Here is a 21,078-nt window from a genome sequence, read left to right as displayed (position 1 = left end):
TATTGCTATCCGTTTTCATCCGTCGTCGTGCATCGTGTGTCGTGTGTTAACATTTGAACATTTTCAGCTTCTTCTCTGAAACCACTGAACCAATTTCAACCAAATTTGGTATACAGCATCTATGGGTGAAGGGGAACAAAAATTGTGAATTTCATGATCCCCGCCCCCCTGGGGCCTGAGGGGTGGGGCCAAAACCACTAAAATTAATGAAATCTTTAAAAATCTTCTTCTTTACTCCTGGACATCAAGCAGGCAAACTATTGGCATGAATGTAATGAACATTGAGTCCTTTACCAAAATTGTGAAATTCTGGCTCCAAAGGCAGGGGTTCTAGTGGTAGGGCGGGGCTCTATAGATTATATAGTGAAAAGGCATTATTTCTTTGAAAATCTTCTTCTCTGCTCCTGGGTATTAAATACACTAACTAAGCACATAGTTATGATGAGCAAGAGTGCCTCTTCCAGATTTGTGATGGCCCCAGGGTCAGGGGTTCTGGTGTTAGGGCGGGGCTCTATAGATTATATAGTGAAAATGCATTATTTCTTTGAAAATCTTCTTCTCTGCTCCTGGGTATTTAATAAACTAACTAAGCACATAGCTATGATGAGCAAGAGTGCCTCTTCCAAAATTGTGAATTTTATGGCCCCAGGGTCAGGGGTTCTGGTATTAGGGCGGGGCTCTATAGATTATATAGTGAAAATGCATTATTTCTTAGAAAATCTTCTTCTCTGCTCCTGGGTATTAAATACACTAAATAAGCACATAGTTATGATGAGCAAGAGTGCCTCTTCCAAAATTGTGAATTTTATGGCCCCAGGGTCATGGGTTCTGGTGTTAAGTCGGGGCTCTATTGATTAGATAGTAAAAATACATTTATTCTTTGTAAATATTTTTCTTTGCTTTTGGGTTTTAAGCCAATGATCCAAGTATATATATATTTATGATGAAGAAAGGTGCATCTAGAAAAGTGGTTATTAATGCCCCCAGGGTCAAAGGGGGGTGGTTACATAGCCTGAAAATAAATTAATGCTTTGAAATCTGCTCTTTGGTATTAATCAACCATTTTATGACAAAATTTTGAAATATATGGCCCCAGGGTCAGTGGTTCTTTTGGGATGAGGTGCACAACTGGTTATAAAGTGAAAGTGCATTTTCTCTTTGTTACTCTGATCTACCTCTGGGTATTAAGTAAATAGAGTAAGCATGCTAAGTTAATAATTATGATATGCAATGGTGCCTCTTTCAAAATTGTGAATTGTGAATTTCATGGCCTCCGGTTTAAACACGAACCAAATTTAATTGTTTGAAAGTTGTTACACAATACTCAGGTGACCTATAAGGCCTGTGGGCCTCTTGTTATGAAAGCAATAGAAATTCAGATTTTTTTGACCAAATTATGACTGTCATACTAACATCTAACAAGTACAACCTTTTGGGAAAAAATAAGATGTAAATCTCAGACTCTATAGCCAATAGAATGGATAGAAGAAAAAATATGATACACACATTTGTGATATAGGAAAAAGCACCAGGGGCTCACACTCCACTCATCGATTGCAATTGATTCAAACCAGAGATACTGGGGAGACCTTGGAGGGATCTTATTCCCTGTAAGAGAGACCCCTCACCTCCCATATGGTTAATATGGCAAAGTCCGTGTTTTGCTCAGGGAGAAATGAAATAATTGTCGGATCAAAAAGTAAAATAGGAGGTCACAATGGCAGTATGTAAAAAAGATACTGCAAAAGTATTGTTAGATGTTATTCATGGGTATAAGAGGAATTGCAATAAACTTTCATACGAGAAGAGAGAGATGAATTGTTGCTGAAATTTTGGCTTTAATTTTCATCTCACAGACATATTCTTAAAACGTTGACATCAAGTTTCTGCAAAGAAGCAAATTGATTTGTTCTCATTGTGTCATGTTTTGTTTATTTAAGGCACATGGAGAGATCTTATTCCCTGTAAGTTTTATTCTCTGAACTTTGATTGTTACAAAATTGCATCTAGTAGTTTGGGAGTAATTTACATTGCATATGACAAAATATTCAGTTTTCATATCATGAGAGTTCTATTGGCCATCCGTGCAAGTAAATAATTAGTCCAGACCATAAGGATTAAATGTCTAGCGTTACCATAATAATACGATGAGAGAAACTCACCCCGTCCGCTATTCATTGTTAACTCTCAGATGGTTATCCATTCAAGAAAGCTAAAGAAGCTGATGTCCTATCAAAATTCATCTAAGAATTCTAGTCCTTGTTGCAAAATATTTGACACAATTTGAATGGAAATAAGAGAACGGTCATTTATTAGCACAGGGTGTAATTGGGTTAAAAATGGCATTAAGTATGATGTGGATTTCGACCAATTCTGTATGTGTGCAAGTCAAAGGAACATTATCAAGTGAGTGGAGTTATCTAACTTGAGTAAGAGGTGACTTCAATTATGCAAATTTCAAAACTTTTTGTTGAAGTGAAGGCAAAATTTGTATAAAAGGACATCTGTGATGGGTGGTGGTGGGTAAATTCCTCCGCTGTACAAGAAGAGATCTTGTGCTTCCTTGAGGGAAAATCTGAATTGCAGAATAAAAACGCCTCTTGTATTGCACTGCAGTGTCCTGCAATCTTCCTAAATGGAAATTCTCTAGGAATTTCCTCAACATCAGTCTCACCACACAACGATAAAGTCAATGTGACTTGATTTATCAAATGATGAATCGTGGTCCTGCAAATGAGTTTTGAACAGAAATGACACGTGCAAATCAGTGCAAATAAAGAAATAAACCTCAAATTTTAATTGCAATCAACACAATAAACTGATGACCTCTTATAGATATTATATTGTGAATATAACTATTTGATTAATAAATTCAATTTAATAAAACTTTCATACAAGGGGAGAGAGAGAGAGAGAGAGAGAGAGAAATGAATTGAATTGTCCCTGAAATTTATGCTTCAAACATTATTATTTCGTGTATCTATATCATGCTTAAGTATTTTCATCCCACAGACATATTCTTAAAACGTTGATATCAAGTTTCTGCAAAAGAGCAAATTAAGAAATTAATATGTTCTCATTGTTTCATGTTTTGTTTATTTGAGGCACGTGGAGGGATCTTATTCCCACTTAGAATTATTCTCTGAACTTTGATTGTTACAAAATTGCATCTAGTAGTTTGGGAGTAATTTACATTGCATATGACAAAATATTCAGTTTTCATATCACGAGAGTTCTATTGGCCATCCGTGCAAGTAAATAATTAGTTCAGACTATAAGGATTAAATGTCTAGCAGTACCGTAATAATACGATGAGAGAAACTCACCCCTTTTAGACCGTCCGCTATTCATTGTTAACTCTCAGATGGTTATCCGTTCAAAAAAGCTAAAGAAGCTGATGTCCTATCAAAATTCATCTAAGAATTCTAGTCCTTGTTGCAAAACTGTATTGCACATTTGACACAATTTGAATGGAAATAAGAGAACGGTCATTTATTAGTACAGGTCTAATTGGGTTAAAAATGGCATTAAATATGATGTGGATTTCGACCAATTCTGTATGCGTGTAAGTCAAAGGGACATTATCAAGTGGGTGGAGTTATCTTACTTGAGTAAGAGGTGACTTCAATTATGCAAATTTCAAAACCTTTTGCTGAAGCGAAGGCAAAATTTGTATAAAAGGACATCTTTGAAGGGTGGTGGTGGGTAAATTCCTCCGCTGTACAAGAAGAGATCTTGTGCTTCCTTGAGGGAAAAATCTGAATTGCAGAACAAAAAGGCCTTTTGTATTGCACTGCAGTGCCTTGCAATGTTCCTAAATGGAAGTTCTCTAGGAATTTCCTCCTCACTACACAACGATAAAGTCAATGTGACTTGATTTATCACCTGATGAATCATGGTCTTGCAAATGAGTTTGGAACAGAAGCGACACGTGCAAATAAAGAAATAAACCTCAAATTTTAATTGCAATCAACACAATGAACTGATGACCTCTTATAGATATTATATTGTGAATATAACTATTTGATTAATAAATTCAATTTAATAAAACTTTCATACAAGGGGAGAGAGAGAGAGAGAGAGAGAGCATTAAATTTACAATAATTTAAGAAAACATCCATACAAGGGAGAGAGAGAGAGAGAGAGAGATTGAATTATCCCTGAAATTTATGCTTGAAGCCTTAATATTTTGTGTATCTACAACATGCTTAAGTATTTTCATCCCACAGATATATTCTTTAAACGATATCAAGTTTCTGCAAAAGAGCACATTCTTAATTAATATGTTCTCACTGTTTCATGTTTTGTGAGGCACGTGAAGGGATCTTATCAAGAGATATTGTGATGTATCTAAAATTTAGAATAATTTAATAAAACTTTCATATAAGGGGAGAGAGAGAGAGAGACAGAGAGAGAGAGAGAGAGAGAAGATAAAATGTTCTGAATTGTCCCTGAAATTTATGCTTTAAACATTAATATTTTGGTATCTATATCATGCTTAAATATATTCATCCCACAGACATATTCTTCAAACGTTGATATCAAGTTTCTGCAAAGGAGCAAATTAATAAATTAATATCTTCTCATTGTTTCATGTTTTGTTTATTTGAGGCACGTGGTGGGATCTTAATTAGAATTTTTCTCTGAACTTTGATTGTTACAAAGTTTGGGAGTAATTTACATTGCATATGACAAAATATTCAGTTTTCATATCACGAGAGTTCTATTGGCCATCCGTGCAAGTAAATAATTAGTTCAGACTATAGGGATTAAATGTCTAGCGGTACCGTAATAATACGATGAGAGAAACTCACCCCTTTTAGACCGTCCGCTATTCATTGTTAACTCTCAGATGGTTATCCGTTCAAGAAAGCTAAAGAAGCTGATGTCCTATCAAAATTCATCTAAGAATTCTAGTCCTTGTTGCAAAACTGTATTGCATATTGGACACAATTTAAATGGAAATAAGAGAACGGTCATTTATTAGTACAGGGTCTAATTGGGTTAAAAATGGCATTAAATATGATGTGGATTTCGACCAATTCTGTATGCGTGTAAGTCAAAGGGACATTATCAAGTGGGTAGAATTATCTTACTTGAGTAAGAGGTGACTTCAATTATGCAAATTTCAAAACCTTTTGCTGAAGCGAAGGCAAAATTTGTATAAAAGGACATCTTTGAAGGGTGGTGGTGGGTAAATTCCTCCGCTGTACAAGAAGAGATCTTGTGCTTCCTTGAGGGAAAAATCTGAATTGCAGAACAAAAAGGCCTCTTGTATTGCACTGCAGTGCCTTGCAATGTTCCTAAATGGAAGTTCTCTAGGAATTTCCTCAACATCAGCCTCACTACACAACGATAAAGTCAATGTGACTTGATTTATCACCTGATGAATCGTGGTCTTGCAAACGAGTTTGGAACAGAAGCGACACGTGCAAATAAAGAAATAAACCTCAAATTTTAATTGCAATCAACACAATGAACTGATGACCTCTTATAGATATTATATTGTGAATATAACTATTTGATTAATAAATTCAATTTAATAAAACTTTCATACAAGGGGAGAGAGAGAGAGAGTGAGAGAGAGATATTCAGACTGAAAACTTCTTTTAGAGATATTGTGAATGTATCCATTAAATTTATAATATTTTAAGAAAACTTTCATACAAGGGGAGAGGGAGAGACAAGGAGAGAGAGAGAGAGATGAATTGAATTGTCCCTGAAATTTATACATTCAACACAATTGACTAAAAATGTTTTTTAAGAGATATTGTGAATGTATCTATTAAATTTAGAATAATTTAATAAAACTTTCATATAAGGGGAGAGAGAGAGAGAGAGAGAGAGAGAGAGAGAGAAAGAAAAATTGAATTGTCCCTGAAATTTATGCTTTAAACATTAATATTTTGGTATCTATATCATGCTTAAATATATTCATCCCACAGACATATTCTTAAAACGTTGATATCAAGTTTCTGCAAAAGAGCAAATTAAGAAATTAATATGTTCTCATTGTTTCATGTTTTGTTTATTTGAGGCACGTGGAGGGATCTTATTCCCTGTTAGAATTATTCTCTGAACTTTCAATGTTACAAAATTGCATGTAGTAGTTTGGGAGTAATTTACATTGCATACGACAAAATATTCAGTTTTCATATCACGAGAGTTCTATTGGCCATCCGTGCAAGTAAATAATTAGTTCAGACTATAGGGATTAAATGTCTAGCGGTACCGTAATAATACGATAAGAGAAACTCACCCCTTTTAGACCGTCCGCTATTCATTGTTAACTCTCAGCTGGTTATCCGTGCAAGAAAGCTAAAGAAGCTGATATCCTATCCAAATTCATCTAAGAATTCTAGTTCTTGTTCCAAAACTGTATTGCATATTTGACACAATTTGAATGGAAATAAAAGAACGGTCATTTATTAGCACAGGGTGTAATTGGGTTAAAAATGGCATTAAATATGATGTGGATTTCGACTAATTCTGTATGCGTATAAGTCAAAGGGACATTATCAAGTGGGTGGAGTTATCATACTTGAGTAAGAGGTGACTTCAACTATGCAAATTTCAAAACCTTTTGCAGAAGCGAAGGCAAAATTTGTATAAAAGGACATCTTTGAATGGTGGTGGTGGGTAAATTCCTCCGCTGTACAAGAGGAAATCTTGTGCTTCCTTGAGGGAAAAATCTGAATTGCAGAACAAAAAGGCCTCTTGTATTGCACTGCAGTGCCTTGCAATGTTCCTAAATGGAAGTTCTCTTGGAATTTCTTCAACATCAGTTTCACTACACATAGATAAAGTCAATGAGAGAGAGAGAGAGAGAGAGAGAGAGAGAGAGAGAGAGAGAGAGAGAGAGAGAGAGAGAGAGATGATTGCAAATTTTAATTGCAATTCAACAGAATTGAACTGAAAACTTCTTTTAGAGATATATTGTGAATATAACTATTTGATTTATAAATTCAATTTAATAAAACTTTCATACAAGGGGAGAGAGAGAGAGAGAGAGAGAGAGAGAGAGAGAGAGAGAGAGAGAGAGAGAGAGAGAGATGAATTGAATTATCCCTGAAATTTATGATTCAAACATTAATATTTTGTGTATTTATGTCATGGTTAAGTATTTTCATCCCACAGACATATTCTTTAAACGTTGATATCAAGTTTCTGCAAAAGAGCAAATTAAGAAATTAATATGTTCTCACTGTTTCATGTTTTGTTTATTTGAGGCACGTGGAGGGATCTTATTCCCACTTAGAATTATTCTCTGAACTTTGATTGTTACAAAATTGCATCTAGTAGTTTGGGAGTAATTTACATTGCATATGACAAAATATTCAGTTTTCATATCACGAGAGTTCTATTGGCCATCCGTGCAAGTAAATGATTAGTTCAGACCATAAGGATTAAATGTCTAGCGGTACCGTAATAATACGATGACAGAAACTCACCCCATTTGGGCCGACCGCTATTCATTGTTAACTCTCAGCTGGTTATCCGTTCAAGAAAGCCAAAGAAGCTGATGTCCTATCAAAATTCATCTAAGAATTCTAGTCCTTGTTGCAAAACTGTATTGCATATTTGACACAATTTGAATGGAAATAAGAGAACGGTCATTTATTAGCACAGGGTGTAATTGGGTTAAAAATGGCATTAAATATGATGTGGATTTCTAGCAATTCTGGATGCGTATAAGTCAAAGGGACATTATCAAGTGGATGGAGTTATCATACTTGAGTAAGAGGTGACTTCAATTATGCAAATTTCAAAACCTTTCGCAGAAGCGAAGGCAAAATTTGTATAAAAGGACATCTTTGAAGGTGGTGGTGGGTAAATTCCTCCGCTGTACAAGAAGAGATCTTGTGCTTCCTTGAGGGAAAATCTGAATTGCAGAACAAAAAGGCCTCTTGTATTCTTGCAATGTTCCTAAATGGAAGTTCTCTTGGAATTTCCTCAACATCAGTCTCACTACACAACGATAAAGTCAATGTAACTTCATTTATCACATGATGAATCGTGGTCCTGCAAAGGAGTTTTGAACAGAAACGACATGTGCGAAACAGTGTAAAAAAAGAAATAAACCTCAAATTTTCATTATAATCAACACAATGAACTGATGACCTCTTAAAGATATTATACTGTGAATATAACTATTTGATTAATAAATTCTATTTAATGAAACTTTCATACAAGGGGAGAGAGAGAGTGTATTGTTTCTAAATACATTCAATACAATTGACTGAAAACTTTTTTTTAGAGATATTGTGAATGTATCCATTAAATTTATAATAATTTAAGAAAACATCCATACAAGGGGAGAGAGAGAGAGAGAGAGAGAGAAAGAGAGAAAAATGAATTGAATTATCCCTGAAATTTATGCTTGAAGCATTAATATTTTGTGTATCTATATCATGCTTAAGTATTTTCATCCCACAGATATATTCTTTAAACGTTGATATCAAGTTTCTGCAAAAGAGCACATTACTTAATTAATATGTTCTCACTGTTTCATGTTTTGTTTATTTGAGGCACGTGAAGGGATCTTATTCCCTATTAGAATTTTTCTCTGAACTTTGATTGTTACAAAGTTTGGGAGTAATTTACATTGCATATGAGAAAATATTCAGTTTTCATATCACGAGAGTTCTATTGGCCATCCGTGCAAGTAAATAATTAGTTCAGACCATAAGGATTAAATGTCTAGCAGTACCGCAATAATACGATGAGAGAAACTCACCCCTATTGGGCCGACCGCTATTCATTGTTAACTCTCAGCTGGTTATCCGTGCAAGAAAGCTAAAGAAGCTGATATCCTATCAAAATTCATCTAAGAATTCTAGTCCTTGTTGCAAAACTGTATTGCATATTTGACACAATTTGAATGGAAATAAGAGAACGGTCATTTATTAGCACAGGGTGTAATTGGGTTAAAAATGGCATTAAATATGATGTGGATTTCTAGCAATTCTGTATGCGTATAAGTCAAAGGGACATTATCAAGTGGATGGAGTTATCATACTTGAGTAAGAGGTGACTTCAATTATGCAAATTTCAAAACCTTTTGCAGAAGCGAAGGCAAAATTTGTATAAAAGGACATCTTTGAAGGGTGGTGGTGGGTAAATTCCTCCGCTGTACAAGAAGAGATCTTGTGCTTCCTTGAGGGAAAATCTGAATTGCAGAATAAAAACGCCTCTTGTATTGCACTCCAGTGTCCTGCAATGTTCCTAAATGGAAGTTCTCTTGGAATTTCCTCAACATCAGTCTCACTACACAACGATAAAGTCAATGTAACTTCATTTATCACATGATGAATCGTGGTCCTGCAAATGAGTTTTGAACAAAAGTGACACGTGCAAAACAGTGCAAATAAAGAAATAAACCTCAAATTTTAATTGCAATCAACACAATGGAATGACCTCTTACAGATATTATGTTGTGAATATAACTATTTGATTATTAAATTCAATTTTATAAAACTATCATACAGTGGGAGAGAGAGAGAGAGAGAGAGAGAGAGAGAGAGAGAGAGAGAGAGAGAGAGAGAGAGAGAGAGAGATTGTATTGTCGCTAAATACATTCAACACAATTGACTAAAAAAAATTTTTAAGAGATATTGTGAATGTATCTATTAAATTTAGAATAATTTAATAAAACTTTCATATAAGGGGAGAGAGAGAGACAGAGAGAGAGAGGGGGGAGAAAGAATTGAATTGTCCCTGAAATTTATGCTTTAAACATTAATATTTTGGTATCTATATCATGCTTAAATATATTCATCCCACAGACATATTCTTCAAACGTTGATATCAAGTTTCTGCAAAGGAGCAAATTAATAAATTAATATCTTCTCATTGTTTCATGTTTTGTTTATTTGAGGCACGTGGTGGGATCTTATTCTCTATTAGAATTTTTCTCTGAACTTTGATTGTTACAAAGTTTGGGAGTAATTTACATTGCATATGAGAAAATATTCAGTTTTCATATCACGAGAGTTCTATTGGCCATCCGTGCAAGTAAATAATTAGTTCAGACCATAAGGATTAAATGTCTAGCGGTACCATAATAATACGATGAGAGAAACTCACCCCTTTTGGGCCGACCGCTATTCATTGTTAACTCTCAGCTGGTTACCCGTTCAAGAAAGCTAAAGAAGCTGATATCCTATCAAAATTCATCTAAGAATTCTAGTCCTTGTTGCAAAACTGTATTGCATATTTGACACAATTTGAATGGAAATAAGAGAACGGTCATTTATTAGCACAGGGTGCAACTGGGTTAAAAATGGCATTAAATATGATGTGGATTTATTAATTTATCTTATGTACTAGGAACACGTGCTTTTGTTTATTATGTGCTAATAATAGCGACAGTAGCTATTGGTCAGTATTTAAAGGTCGATACCTGTAGAACGGGTGAACAGGTATTCACTTTAATCATGATTTTAACTCATTCGAAGGCTTTGCTTTGCGACATTCAGACGTATAGTTCCTAATGACAAAAAATTGTAAGGAGACAGGCCCATCCTTGTTTGGAAAGTCGATTCTACAACCATGCAGTCTACAAATTTTATATGGCATTGCATTCGACAAAGACAGCTATTCTCTTCAAACATTCAGTTTACCATCGAAAATACAGAGACGGTTCATTAAACACAGTTCTCGTGGTGAAGTATCCAGAATAGCGCATGCAGACCGAGAATCCTAAAACCTTAGATACGTACATGTATACCTGAAGTTATGATTTTCACGGCTCAACAAAAGACGAGAAGTCCAGCATTCGTTACATCAACGGTCAAAGGAGATTTCACAGTCATATACAGAGTAAAAAAGGGCCATTGAAGCAGAAGATAAGTTTTAAAAATAATGTTTTCAGTTTTTGGTGATAATTAGGTTCAAGTTCAAGAACGCGGCATTAATTTATCCCCCGTTTATTATTATAAAAGTACATAATGAAAGTAAACACAGACAAGATACCTTTTCGATAAGTTATTTCACCTATGTCTATATTCTTAGAATTTTCCACTGCTCATCGGAAGACAAAGGTCCAGAATCGCCTGAACAGTTCAACAGATTTTACATCCATAAGCAGAGAGTACATAATGGTCATTGAAGTAAAAGATAAGTATTTTCGATAATATACTGAAAGGAAAAAGAAACGCAGGGTAAACTTTTGAGGTGAATAAAATTTGTTTTTCTTAAAATGTGTTTTAGTTTTTATATCTAACTTTTAAAATCATCTTTCAAAAAGATATAACCAAATTCCCATTTGATTTTGTGTAATAATTCATGAGTTACTGAATTTCAAATGACGATACCCCCCAAAAGTGAAAATCGAAAACTCTCATTATCTTCAATGTCTCTCCCGTGCATCTGTCAGAGCCTTATTTCTCCTTTGCATGGAATTTCATTAGAGTATTTATCTTTCAGACCCTGGCTATATTTGGCATGGGTAACCACGCAAAAAAATAAGTCAAACGGCGCGCGCATGCGCCAGTGAGAGGAATAAAACACCAAGTTGACTGGCTCAAAAAATCAAATTGCGGAAATGTTTTCTTTCAAATTTTGTATGAATTTAATGATTATAATTGTCTACTGTATAAATGTCTATTTTTGTGGTAGTAAGGTGGCAATTTAAGAGATGGTAGGACGAATAACCCGCTCGTAACATGGCTCTGTTTCGCGTTAACGTCATCGTCACGGTTGATTGAAAACCATTCCAGACCCTCTCTGACAACGGGTAACAAGTTTTATAGGGGAAAATTTACAAGAAACTGCTAAGTAAACCGTTGTTGCCTTTTTCATTAATTAGGCAATTCGAAAACAAGACCCCATTGAATTTCCGTTAACTGTGCCAAGATTGCAAGAAATTCATAATGACCCTTAATATTGAAAAACGATGTGCATACCTCATATGCATCAAATAATACAACAAGATTTGTTGACAAACTCGTCGCTATCAAATTGCACGTGTTTTTGGCTTTTTAACGTTTTCCTACGTGACGTCATGAATTTTATGGTTGAGTAATTCTGAATTCTGATTTTGGTACACAGTAACTCAATTTCTCTTCTGACCAATTTTCGTAATTTTGGGTCATGTGGTCAGCATTTTTTCGAACATTATGCTACCCTGCGTTTCTTTTTCCTTTCAGTATACTTAAGTTATTTATAATGAAAACGTTTTGAATACAACATGTACAATTGAATTCAATTCACTTTATTACGTAAGACATACATTTTATTGTATACAATATAAATTTATAACTTGTAAACAGTAAATCATAGTAAATAATAATTATACAATCAGTATCATGATGATGGAGAATATACAAACCATTTTTTAATTGTTTATAGGGCAGTATGACATTCATTTAAACACACAGAATACATGTACCACTTCGATAAATGATTTCGCTTATGATTATGAGAGAGTAGCTAGAATCTACAGCAGGCTTCGATATACTGTATGAATGCATTTGTACATGTATGCTTATTTAACAAATTACCCTTAAAGACTGATTTGGATTTGATTTCACAACTAAGTTAAATTAGGTCGGGAGATTATAATTCAGCTTAATTTTTACAGATTCTCTTTGCAACACACTCAGCTTCACATGGAAAACAGCAAACTCTAGATAAAACCTCTAGATATAAGATAGATGTATTTTAAATACTATCAATCAAAAATACAAAAGCCTACTGCTTGTAAATGAAATCATTTCATTTTCTCGTTATTAAATTAAAGATAGAAGGGAAAAGCTCTGGATTAATTTTATCTCTTTGAAATTTTTTAAAAAGCTTTCAAACATTTAAGAAATGTTATTTTATATTGTTGATTTTCTTTTCTGGTCTAATGATAAATATCCGAGTATACTATATATTTCAGTAAAATATTATAATGAGGTTATATGGAATACGATTGATTGTGTTCAGGTTTCACGGTCAAATTTTGATTCATCTGTGAACGTATTGATATTTATAATTAGCCATATCATGTTGTTTTGGACACGACTTGAACAAACTAGATTTCACTCATCAGCACTACGACGCAAATAAAATTTAATTTGCAGTTTGTTTTCAAAAGACATGCGATATTTGAAAACAAGTAAACGTCGGTTGAAGTTGTTAAGTGTCGAGGAGCTTTTTGATTCAATGTATAGATAGTCTCAGTCTAAGTTTTCAAGAACATACAAGCATAAAATTGTATATATATTTTTTGGGAGGGAATACCAGAAGGTCTTAAATAGGAATATCTTAACTATTATTATTCTAGGTTTTATTTTGAAATAATCGTAATGATTTATAAATTTTGAATGAGGGACGTTTTTTATATCCCTGTATTTGAATCTATATTGAACATTGAACGGTTGTGATTATATTTTATCTGTGTTATATATGATACTGCTTCGTTAAAAATTAGAAAATCGGATGTACATGGAAATGCCACTCTAAAGGCTCAAGACCCTGTATTTGTATCTATATTGAACATTGAACGGTTGTGATTATACTTTATCTGTGTAATATATATAATACTGCTTCGTTTAAAATTAGAAAATCAGATATACATGGAAATGCCGCTCTAAAGGCTTAAGAAATTTAAAAGTTTATAAAAATAATATCCATGCACACTGTCGCAGAATATAAAATGAATAGTGATCTAGAAGTCATTAAAAAATTACATTTGAAAAAATTCTCTATATAGTATAATGGAAAAACAGTACTTAATTGTATTTTGTAGTAGAAGTTTGTAAAATAGTTATATTTTTGCACAGTTATGAAGTGTTGGTTTTATTGCACATGAAGATTCAGTATATATAAGATATATTTAATGCACAGTGGTCTTTATAGTAATCCTGGTGCTTAGTATGCCTCATTTAGTAGATTTATCATTATGTTCTTGGTGCATAGCACGTTGCAGCCAGTGAAGTTAGTAAGTTGATGTTGCTGCGTATGTGACGCAAGTAGAGTTTTCAGGGTGTTTCTGGTGCATAGCACGTTGCAGCCAGTGGAAGTCTTGGTGCATAGCACATTATAGCCAGTGAAAGTCCTGGTGCATAGCATGTTGTAGCCAGTGGAAGTCCTGGTGCATAGCATGTTGTAGCCAGTGGAAATTTTGGTGCATAGCATGTTGCAGTCAGTGCAAGTCCTGGTGCATAGCATGTTGCAGCCAGTAGAAGTCCTGGTGCATAGCATGTTGTAGCCAGTGGAAGTCCTGGTGCGTATTGATGCAGCCAGTGTAATTCTAAACATTTTTCTGGTGTGTAGCACGCCACAGCTTGTTAAAGTCTAATCGAATAGTATGTTGTCAGTGGTGTAATAATGATGATTTCTGGTGCACGGAATGATGCAGCCAGCAAATAATTTACAGCGATACTATGCTATACAAATTTGATACACATGTATTCTAAAAGGCTTGTTGCAAATTTTAATTGATTTTCAGAACTTATTTACTTTCGACAAGCAAATTTAAGGAACATGCTATACGGCGAAAATTATGATGATTACTTAAGATAAACAATCGTCATTTGTTTTGTTTGGAATGTAAAGATGTTTTCTATTTAAAATTCATAAATGTATAGGAGAAATACGTTTGCGTTCAATCTAGCAAATGGTAAAATCAAAGTCTATACCCAAAAAGATAAAGACATAAGTTGTATGGTTCTATATACTTAAAAGAATATACTGATGTTTTTGTTTTTGAACGGTCAATTTTAATAAGCAATTAAGTGAATTGAAGGAAAATACAACTGTATTAACAGCGCATATTATGATGATTTACATCTGATAACATCTGCCATGTCTGAAAAATGAAATCTTTAAGACATACTTTTATAAAAGAAATATATGTATGCGTTCAATCTTGCTAATGGTGAAATCCATATCAATAATATAAAACACTATATAAGATATGATTTGTTTAGTTTCTTATGTTTGATAGCTTAAGATGTATGTTTGAGTTAATTGAACGAATAATGTATGGAGATTCGATGTTATTTTATGATACTTATTCTTTATCATTTATAGAAAAAACAAAACGGACCTGAACAAAGTGAGTACGATCTAGTTTTTTATTTCCAGTATCAGCGTCAAAACTATGGTTGCTTTGTTGCAAAAGCTTGTTTAAAAAGGATCATTGTTCCAAACATATATTCAACACAAGAATCGGATAAACATTTTGAATGCTTTATATTTATTTGGACAAATATAGGTTAAGATTGCATATCTATTTTTACTTAAAAATAAATAAATAAAGTTTCCATCAGAAATTGTTAAACACACGTATGATCAAGAAAATGCAATAAAGATCAACATGTACAAAAATTTTTAGCAAAGATTCCTTATATAAATGAACATTAATTTTTAACTGCTTCTTGAGCTTGTAGAAAAACCAGAGCCCTCTTTCTTTATGTTCGAAATATTGGCAAGCAAGCGCTTCCATTTCCTATATAGACAAGTGTTCTTGTTTTGATTGTAAATAATTTATGTTCGTTTGAGTGAAACGAATTAGAACATAAATTAATTTATCATGTGTACTAGGAACACGTGCTTTTGTTTATTATGTGCGCTAATATTAGCGACAGTAGCTATTGGTCAGTATTTAAAGGTCGATACCTGTAGAACGGGTGAACAGGTATTCACTTTAATCATGATTTTAACTCATTCGAAGGCTTTGCTTTGCGACATTCACACCCACCCACCCACTCTCTTACTTACTTCAACCTTTTACTAGTAATTTGTTTAATAAAGAAAGTAATTGTTTTCATTTCAAGAAAATTAAAAGTTCTGTACACAACAGATTAATTGTCAAAGATGGGAAACAATTTGCTTAGTCGCTGTAGATAATTTTATGTAAAATTTGATATAAATGTAAGATTGTTGTGTAAGGGTACATATTAGCTACATATAGTCGAAATGTGTTTGCTGATAGTTCTAACTTACATTCATTTTGCATAGGTTTTACTTAAACTAGTCGATTAATTGTACATTATAATATATGATACGTACGTAAGTTTGTGAGAATGAGTCCGCCATTCATTTTGTTTACCTCGCAATTGCTGCGGACTTACAGGTTTCCATAGTTTTTTCAACATAAATCGATGTTGTTTTTTATCTATGGTTTTTCCTGGGCGGCGAGGGAAGCATAATTGTGTTCTTACATGCATTATATTACGTTTTTAATCAGTGAAGTGAGGACATTTAAAGCATTGTGTTAAAATGCATTTTGTACTGTTATGTGTGATTAATTATATTTTTGATATATTGTAGAAGGAAGGTAGAGAATCGGTACCATTGAAGACTTGTTTTTGTAAATGTATACGTCTAATAAATACTGGCAAGCAAGCGCTTCCATTTCCTATATAGACAAGTGTTCTTGTTTTGATTGTAAATAATTTATGTTCGTTTGAGTGAAACGAATTAGAACATAACTACCAATTCTGTATGCGTATAAGTCAAAGGGACATTATCAAGTGGATGGAGTTATCATACTTGAGTAAGAGGTGACTTCAATTATGCAAATTTCAAAACCTTTTGCAGAATCGAAGGCAAAATTTGTATAAAAGGACATCTTTGAAGGGTGGTGGTGGGTAAATTCCTCCGCTGTACAAGAAGAGATCTTGTGCTTCCTTGAGGGAAAATCTGAATTGCAGAATAAAAAGGCCTCTTGTATTGCACTCCAGTGTCTTGCAATGTTCCTAAATGGAAGTTCTCTTGGAATTTCCTCAACATCAGTCTCACTACACAACGATAAAGTCAATGTGACTTCATTTATCACATGATGAATCGTGGTACTGGAAATGAGTTTTGAACAGAAATGACACGTGCGAAACAGTGCAAATACAGAAATAAACCTCAAATTTTAATTGCAATCAACACAATGAACTGAGGACCTCTAATAGATATTATAAAGTGAATATAACTATTTGATTAATAAGTTCAGTTTAATAAAACTTTCATACAAGGGGAGAGAGAGAGAGAGTGATTGCATTGCTGCTAAATACTAGTATATTCAACAGATTTGACTGAAAACTTCTTTTAGAGATATTGTGAATGTATCCATTAAATTTATAATATTTTAAGAAAACTTTCATACAAGGGGAGAGGGAGAGACAAGGAGAGAGAGAGAGAGATGAATGGAATTGTTCCTGAAATTTATGCTTCAAACATTAATATTTTGTGTATCTATATCATGCTTAAGTATTTTCATCCCACAGACATATTCTTAAAACGTTGATATCAAGTTTCTGCAAAAGAGCAAATTAAGAAATTAATATGTTTTCATTGTTTTATGTTTTGTTTATTTGAAGCGCGTGGAAGGATCTTATTCCCTGTGTGAATTATTCTCTGAACTTTGAATGTTACAAAATTGCATTTAGTAGTTTGGGAGTAATTTACATTGCATATGACTAAATATTTCCTTTTCATATCATGAGAGTTCTATTGGCCATCCGTGCAAGTAAATAATTAGTTCATACCATAAGGATTAAATGTCTAGCGGTACCGTAATAATACGATGAGAGAAACTCACCCCATTTGGGCCGACCGCTATTCATTGTTAACTCTCAGCTGGTTATCCGTTCAAGAAAGCTAAAGAAGCTGATGTCCTATCAAAATTCATCTAAGAATTCTAGTCCTTGTTGCAAAGCTGTATTGCATATTTGACACAATTTGAATGGAAACAAGAGAACGGTCATTTATTAGTACAGGGTCTAATTGGGTTAAAAATGGCATTAGATATGATGTGGATTTCGACCAATTCTGTATGCAAGTCAAAGGGACATTATCAAGTGGGTGGAGTTATCTTACTTCAATTATGCAAATTTCAAAACCTTTTGCAGAAGCGAAGGCAAAATTTGTACTAAAGGACATCTTTGAAGTTTGGTGGTGGGTAAATCCCTCCGTTGCATAAGAAGAGATCTTGTGCTTCCTTGAGGGAAAAATCGGAATTGCAGAATAAAAAGGCCTCTTGTATTGCACTGCAGTGCCTTGCAATGTTCCTAAATGGAAGTTCTCTTGGAATTTCCTCAACATCAGTCTTTCACTACACAACGATAAAATCAATGTGACTTGAATTATCACATATTGCTATTTGATTAATAAATTCAATTTAATACAACTTTCATACAAGGGGAGAGAGAGAGAAAGAGAGATTGCATTGTTGCTAAATACATTCAACACAATTGACTAAAAACTTCTGTAACGTTTCCGCCTGGTCCAGGGTTTGTTACAATGAAAATAAATTATTGTGGGTCTCCTGTTTCTGAAATTTACCCTTGAACTCTAAATGAAAAGTCAGGTTGCAAATTTATAAAATTTATTATGGTGAAAACAATGAATAACATATAACAATGAAATAATTGGCAATTAGGCAATAATAAATTGTGGGTTACCCGGCAATAAAAGGGTATCCGGATCAAATAGGTCAACCGGATGAATTTATAATCAATAAGTCAATTGGGTACGGATCTGCCGGGCTTGGTAGATTGGGTTACAAATCAATTGGATATGGATCTGCCGGGCTTGGCAGATTGGGTTACAAATCAATTGGGTATGGATCTGCCGGGCTTGGCAGATTGGGTTAATTTACCCAATATGGGGGCATCAGATTTTACCCACTTCTGGGGAGTTGGGATCCTTAGAGCTGGTCAGATGTTGATGAGTCTGACCAACGTCCCAGACTGAAGAAAAAGTACAAAGTGCCTTCTTTATATACCTTTTCATCACTAGGGCCGAATTAGTTCACGTGCGAATAACCAGCGGTACCGCCAGTATTCGCGCGACGTTTGTATGGTAACACAAACAACTTTTGCATCAAGTAAAGGCTTTATCATTACAAATGCGGGAAAAAGGATGATCTGATGTTTGGGAATTGTTTTGGTAACGATGCCAAGATGGATTTGGGTACCTTGATCGAATAACAATGCCAGACGGCCATTTGCTATTACGATTGGGCTGGTATATGGAGGAAATTCGGGTTTGTACATTACAACGAAAGGATATCCATGAAATAAACATATACAATGAATTATAAAGCATACATTAATGACATACGATGATTGGTAATATTCCCATGATATCTACAAATAAATTTACGATACATAGATTAAATATTCAGGGCATAAATTGGGGTGATCCAATCTGTGGGTTATTTTGGTCATGGGGAAAATTCGTAACAGAGCTCCCCCTCCATGAAAACATTCGTCCCGAATGTCGGATTGTTTTATCAAATCTCATTTTGGGAGTATATTTCATGGGAACATTGTCATGAAGAATAATATTTGTAATAACACAATCATGGGTCACAAAAATACATAGCAATTATAACAATGTGGTCAATAGTTATGAATCATAGTTATGAATAACAATAATATGAATAACAGTTCATCAATTATCAATACATTTACTTTTACCAAAATGTTTTTGTTCATCACAGTTCATCACTTCTTACCAATCCTGGATCCATTGGAATAGAAAAGTCACGACGGAGATAATTCACAAATCTGCATACCACTAGTGTTCACAATTATTATACGGTTCACAAAGTTATACGATATAGTCCTTTGAAATATCCAAAAGGTCCAGTGCACGTCCGTGTATTACGAATCCAGCGTCATTGCGACATGTCCAGGATCAATGTCCGGAAGTACATCATACGGTTTGGAAGGCTCCTCACGGCAAGGTATGAACTAGGAATCATCATGTCTCGGTTAAGTGATGGGTATGGCACATATGATTTTCCAACACTATTTTGTAATTCTTTATTGTTGGGGTAGGATAAGTTTGGGGAGCATGTTAGGGCTCTTTGGAGTTTGTCGAAAGCTTCATGGCAATTTTCATTCAAATGGAACTCTTGCTTTGGTTCATTCATAATTTCTTTGGGGATTTTCTGAACATTAATACATTGCAAGTGGTCTGGATATTGGGGGTTGAGCTCTTGGCTAAAAGCATTAATGGTATTGGTATTGGATGGGTCTTCCAATACATTTACTGTTTTGTCAATACATTTGACTGTGGCACTTTGGGTATTCTCATATAGTTTGCTACATTTGTCTTTCATATTCATGTGACAAACTGTGACTTCTCTGTCTACAGTTACAGGGGTTTGGGGAATCTTTAATTTACATTTCTCATCAAAATTTTGGATAGGTTCTATTATTCCAACCTCATCCATAAGTAAAGGGTTATCTACCTTTTTGGGATCAACATAATCACAATGGGGAGGATTTCCAATATCCTCGGCAAGACTTATCTTGCCACAAGACACAATTTTTACACAAGATTTACTAAAGCAGGGAATGTCTAGACCCTGTATCTTTAGTTTCATCTGTTTTACAAAAAGGTCACATGAATTCTGAGTCATAAAATCTAGTCCCAATATGCATGGGTTTTGTATATTGGCCACAAGTACTTTATGGGTAACTTGAAAATTTTCAAGGGATATTTTGATTGGGCATTCTCCCTTAACTGGGATTGCATCACCACTTGCAGATGTAAGTTTGATAGATACTGGGGTAATTTGGGGCTTTTCCACAGTATCTAAATTTTCAAAGAATTGGGTACTGACAATGGTCACACTAGCACCCATATCTACTAGTATATTTGTTTCTTTATTTCCAATTTTTCCAACAACATAAATTCCATCATTTCCCCCATTTGGATCTCTCACTAAAATTTCTTTGGGGATAGGTTCAGTACAAGGGATATCTTTCTGGGATTCAAATTCTGTTTTATTTTCAATATTTGGTTTGGGCTTTAGTGAGAGAGGTTGAGCCATATTTAATGGCAAGTGTTGGGGTCTGCCCCTTGAACCTGTCGACTTCCGACCCCCGAATTCGACGCAGGGTAGTTTCCCTGATTTTGAGGTCGGAATTGAGTTTGACTTGGGTTCTTGGGGAAATTTTTCCAATTGTTAGAATTTCCTTGGTAGGGTGAACCCTGGGGTCCTGGTCCATAATTTGTTGGTCTATTGATTTGGTAGTCGGGTCTGACTGAATTTTCATATGAGCCCATATTGGAATAATTCTGATAAGGGGTTTGGTATGAGTTCTCATATACATGATAATATGCATATGGGGTTTCTGC

The 21,078-nt window shown here is 34.3% G+C and overlaps 1 protein-coding gene across 1 annotated transcript in view; it reads left to right on the top strand.

Moving 5' to 3' along the window:
• The window catches only part of LOC134256534 (tetraspanin-36-like), a 58,006-nt gene that overhangs the window by 10,637 nt on the left and 26,291 nt on the right, over positions 1-21,078 (top strand). The window lies entirely within an intron of this gene.

Source organism: Saccostrea cucullata, unplaced genomic scaffold (assembly GCF_032062105.1).
Source record: "Saccostrea cucullata isolate Sc308-1 unplaced genomic scaffold, CSIRO_AGI_Scuc_v1 ctg90, whole genome shotgun sequence".
Lineage (NCBI taxonomy): Eukaryota > Metazoa > Mollusca > Bivalvia > Ostreida > Ostreidae > Saccostrea > Saccostrea cuccullata.
This window is presented reverse-complemented; position numbering and strand designations above follow the sequence as displayed.